Below are 5,654 nucleotides of genomic sequence, written 5' to 3'. Positions count from 1 at the left end.
TTGTCCTTTGTGTCTCTCCCACTTTCATTTAAAGCCAGAGCAAAGGAAAAGCATGGCTTAGCAGAACACCCTACTGCACTTCAGGAGGTATCTCTCAAACTACTGCCATCCAGAACATACCAAAAACAGCTGCAGAATACTCGAACCATACTAGGGCTACTGCTGGCTTAGAAAGAGCAGAACACAAAACCATGAATTGCTTTGTGGTGGAGTAAAGGAGTTTACCCAAAGGCACTTTGATTGTTAAGTTTTGAGCTACTTGAAGCAATACCAACTGATTTTTCATATAGAAAACACAACCTTCTGAGCATAACTGTTCTGATTACGGGTCTAAAAAAGGCTCTGCCCACAGAAGCTGAGAACAGAGCTCCAGCAATAACCTTCAGTCAGGCTCTGCCGAAGAGCGCAGCTCAGTCTCAGATACTTGCCGTTACCGACGTCATTTTCACCACGCTCCCCTCATCTGACACGTGAATACCTTCCAGCTTTGACCTCTTGTTTGAAGAACGGCAACAGGAAACTGAAGGGACAAATCTAGACAAATAGCGCCACATGCTGTACAAAGCACAAATGGCAAGTGCACAATTGTGGAAGATACAATTCTTATTCTGCTAGAGTGACAAAACAGTGGAAGTGACATAATGCACAGTTCTGTACCCTAATTCCACTGCCCATGCAACGCCAGAACATTTTAAATGCAATTTCTTTCTCTTCTATAGAACCACTCTCATAATCTACTAAATATTTCTATTGTCAATCACTTTTGTTTTTTTAACCAGCTAAGTGCCATTTATTTCACCATTCACACCAAACCTGAATGTGCAAAGGAACTAACAATAAGAACTTTACTTCAATACACATATATATATTAAACTTTTCTCCAGTTCAGAAATGTTATGAGCTGAGTTAGCTATTAGCTAACTTAGCTACTTAACCTCTTATGAAATATTTATTAACAAAATGTTTCCAGCAAGTTAAAGTTTGATCTCCTCTTGACAATTTCACACTGTCAGTAAGACACAGAGCCCCCCACGACGTCCCATGCTGTCAGCTGCCAACACGGCAGTGGTTTGAAACATGCTGGGGAAGGTTACAAACCCCTCCCACTGCTTCCTCACCCCTGGGACTAGCAGGCAGCCTTCTCTGCCACTTTCTCATGCTCAAAGATATTCCTGATACTCAGTTGCATCAAGCCCCACAGGTATTGCAGAGGCACGTGCTCCTTGCTGAGAAACACACAGTGAGTGCTGAAACAAATATTTCCACCTACAGCAGCTCAGAAGAAAACAGAACAGACGAAACTTGATAGAGCTACACAATGCCAAAGAACCCAGTGTAGTATTTAACAGGAATATAATATTTACTCATTCACATGCTCTATTAAATTCAGAAGATAGCATTTTGATGTATTATTTTTGTATTGGAAACACAAAGGTACTTCAAGTATATCACAGTATCAAGGAAGAGATTTCCAAGAAGTTCCTATTTTTCCTTAGACAGTCAGCCTGGATGGACTGTTTACTAAGAATGCACTTATTTACTGAGCCCAAAGTTCATCTATCATGGGCTTGTTTTTATAGTATGCATAGATGCAAAAATGAGTCAATTAATGTATAAAATTAATCTACTTACACAGTGTGCTCCACAATTTTGTTCAACTACTCTGCCTTCTGTAACCATTTTCTGCATGCAAGTGTATGATTAAGTGGTGAAATATTCCTAGAGATTACTTCAACATGGCTGAAGCGTGCAAAATTTCCATTACACATTCTGTAAATAAATCCATTCAAGCAGTGTTGAATATTTATCGAGATACGTATTAAGTCAGTCACTTGATATATGCCTGATATCTCTGCTACCAAGCGCAAGCCTTTTTATTGTGTATTTGTAAATACCTGCCAGCAGCACACTGCACCATGGGATTTACAACAGTGAGGGTAGAATGCCATCTGCTGCTACACTTGCTGCTACAGCAGGATAGAACAGAAGAATCATCATACAAGTGCTGCCTTCTGGTTTCTCTTAACTGCAAAATGTATACAATGACTTTATTAAGAATTGAAAATGAAAAAAACCACAGCTAGGAGCTCAGAAGATTTACACAGTTCTCACTGTAAGATCAGCTAAAGGAATGGGATACGGAGCACAGAATTCTATCAATGCAAATGGGAGGCTGTTATATCCAGCCTATGAGAGCAAAACAAAAACAAGAAAAGAAAAAAGGAAATGCAATTAGTGTAACTTGACTGCAAACTAAATTATGCTGGTACATACTGTAAGCAAACCATTAGAAAAGGACGTCTCGAAAATGCATTTGTAACGAACTAGACTTGCTAGACTGGGTCTAGAATTTAGAAACAGCCTTTGAAGGGTTTGGCACCCTGGCAAACCTTCCACTTTCCTGGGCTGGTCACTGACAACACATAGGTCACAACCATATGCAGAACGTGGAATCCGATATAGCAACAGTTTGATTCATGCCCACTCACGGAGAGGAGAAAAAAATACTACCATCACCACCACCACCATCTTCTCTTGAATTCAACCTACAGTTTTACACTGAGCCCTTTGGGTAAAAGCTAATTCTTTCTGATCTAATTGCTCTTCAATAAATCAAATGGAAACATCAGGCAGCACTTCACTCGATAACAAACCATTTAACCTTCCACACAATGCAATCACAGAGCTAGTCTTATGGTTATTCAAAACGCATTGCTGAGTCAGATAAATTCAGAGGCACTGAACTCAAGGGTGGTTTGCAAACGTATAAATTTTGCATTTTATCTCCTGAGAAGGGAGTTCCAGGTGTGCACTGCTTTACCCACACTGAAATGCTCCCAGCCTTCCCTAATGAAGGACATGGAGCTTAGGCAGTCAGCATCCCAACAGTGTTACAGCACACTGTACTGACTGGACTTTTCCACACAGTGAGAGCCCCATCAGTCAGACCAGAAAACCATACAATCAAAATTCTCAAACCTGATGAAAACTGGACAAAGAGACAAAATAATCCGGGAATTAGAGATCAAATTAACAGCAAATACAGCCACTTTGCCTCTGAATTGCCATCGGTAGGAGTTCTGCTGGTGGAAATACCAGAAAAATGTGCTATGTACCTTCACTTAGCACTAGAGAATCGTGCCATATTTAAAAATAACAAACCAGCTTTGACAATTGAAAGGAACACATCATTTTCATGAGAAGGCAATTCAGTACAGTGCAACACTATTTTTCATTCTAAGTAAGGAAGTATTCCATGAAGCTGAAGTACAGTTCAAACCCAAAGGGATAAAGGAATTCTTGAGATTGGTGCCAATCACAAAAAAGGATACAGCACTACAGCAGTAAAATCAGATCTCAGTCACTGTCACAACTCTTGCTAAAGATTCGCTTGGGGCTCCCAACAGAACTCTCAGTCTTTCCCAAGATCAATTGATCTCATCTTACTGACATTCTCTTTATAACATCTATATTATGACTGTCCCCTACAGTTAAGGTGAATTAACTGCTGCTTCTTCAAAAACGCATCTTACTTTTCCCTCTTTCGTACTTAAAATGCAGAAAAGCTAAGTAATGAGAGAAATACAGTGGAAACCACGTAAATGAGTAACTGTCAAAAGAAAAGAACTATTAAAAGAATAAATCTTGTGTACCCAGCTGTGAAATATAACACAATATAGCAGAACCCAGCTAAATGTTTGAAATAAAAAATTGAAATGCAAAGTAACCGAGAATTGTTTAATGAACATAGCTGTTAAAATATTCACTCCTCGCATGCTTAAACTTAAGAGCACGATGACACCACACCAGTAAATTACACACCTATCCAACCAACCACCGCTAAGCTCACAGCTTACGTGGCTCCAGGTGTGCTGTCAGGTCCATTTCTCCACACGCCTGCTCCATTTTCACGTCACTCTTCAGAGCAGACGTTACCTCGGAGGTGTGCTGAGGCTGCTCCCCCACACACGTTTGTGAAACCAATCCAAGAACCACAGAATTGCCAGTTCTACTTTTTCATTACCAGCCTGTGGTACCTGGGCATCCAAAGGCATCAGCTGAAACAGCCTTTGGTAACAAAAAAAGGAGACGTTTTCAGGATGGACTTTCAGGTTAAATGATATTACCATAGCTAATTTTAGGAACTCATCAGCCATTTTTTGTTTGCCTAAGTATCTTCCAGGATTTTGTTCTGCTTAGATGCCAATTATGCTAATTGACCACTATTAAACATAAAACATCAACATAATGCTTTTCTAATTACTTTGTCACTTGAAATTTTTCTCAGATGCGTAATGCTATGCTGTGGCAAGTTTGTAAAATACTTTCTGTTCTTGGATCATTAATTTCTCACTGTAACAAAAGCAAATTGAAAGTGCAAGGTAAGAGTTGTCTCAGGGTCCCTGAAGATTGAAGCTATCGTACTCAGAAATAAATTTTTATATGTATATATGATGCACGGCCTCTTAAAACAACCATACAGTATTTTCTGATCCCAATTCTCACATTGTGCACATCTCTTTACCAGGACTGATTTCAAAGAATTAACTACAGTTTTAATCAGCTAAGAGTATTTTTTTTCATATTACTTTATTACATTTTCATGTTCTTCTATGATCAGTTCCTTGAAATCTTAGTTCCATAACAATTCAAAAAGTTATTCTCACTCTTTCCCAATACTGAAACACAGAGTAACTAGATCAGAAGTCAGCAGGCCACTTCATTTGTAAGTCTATATATGAAAACATCGTATTATTAATAAAAACATAGCAGGAGACTGCTAACACCGCACAGCCCCAGGGCAGATGAGGAATGCAAGAAACAGGAAAAAATGCAAAGCTTTTTATCCCACTATAGACTGCATGCCCTTTTTTGTGTGCTAGCTGGTGTAAATATCAGGATCAACGATGCATGCCATTTCTCATATGCTCCTGGTGTAACATAGGTAACAATGGGTGTAAACAAGGATCAAGCGTGTCACATCCTTTCTACCTGCCACAGAGTATGTATGTAATTTGCTATACTCCCTAGCATACTCCTTAACCTCAAAGTTTGCACAATAGGGACTACAGCACACACATTTTAAATCTAAAGCTGCCTCTTTATTCCTAGTTCTAGTCTAAAAGTCACCCAAGCTTTCAGTGGTTGACTAGCAGCTCCTCTATACCCCTTTGCTTGCAAGACTCTCAATTAGCAGGAAGGAAACGGCACAGAAAATAGTAACCACAGCTCACAATCAATAAAATTAATACTCCTATAGGAATATAACAACAGAAATATCCAGTAGCTATCCAATCATATCTCAACACTGAGTATGGCAAGAGACATGTTTGCCTTTAGGCTTCTTCCATTCTTCTTCAGCAGAACTTTGACATGATAGCAGCCTTACTGACCCCTTCACTACTCAAGATGGTGACAGAGGAAAGATCACAGTCACTGCAATGGCTGCACTGCACAGAAACACACAATTCTGGAACACTCACCAACCAAACAATGGATTGAGACAGTTGAGTTCAAATACTAATTGATGTGAATACCAGTCGATACTAAAACATTATAAAAACAGAAATAAAATTAAGCAATACTTACTGACTGGTTAATTCTCCATCCATAGCATCATGTTCAACAGAGCTAGTGTACATTACTCTTCCCCC

Source organism: Tympanuchus pallidicinctus, unplaced genomic scaffold (genome assembly GCF_026119805.1).
Source record: "Tympanuchus pallidicinctus isolate F22 unplaced genomic scaffold, pur_lepc_1.0 scaffold21, whole genome shotgun sequence".
NCBI classification, from domain to species: domain Eukaryota; kingdom Metazoa; phylum Chordata; class Aves; order Galliformes; family Phasianidae; genus Tympanuchus; species Tympanuchus pallidicinctus.
The sequence above is the reverse complement of the archived record's forward strand: the minus strand, read 5'-3'. Positions refer to the sequence as shown.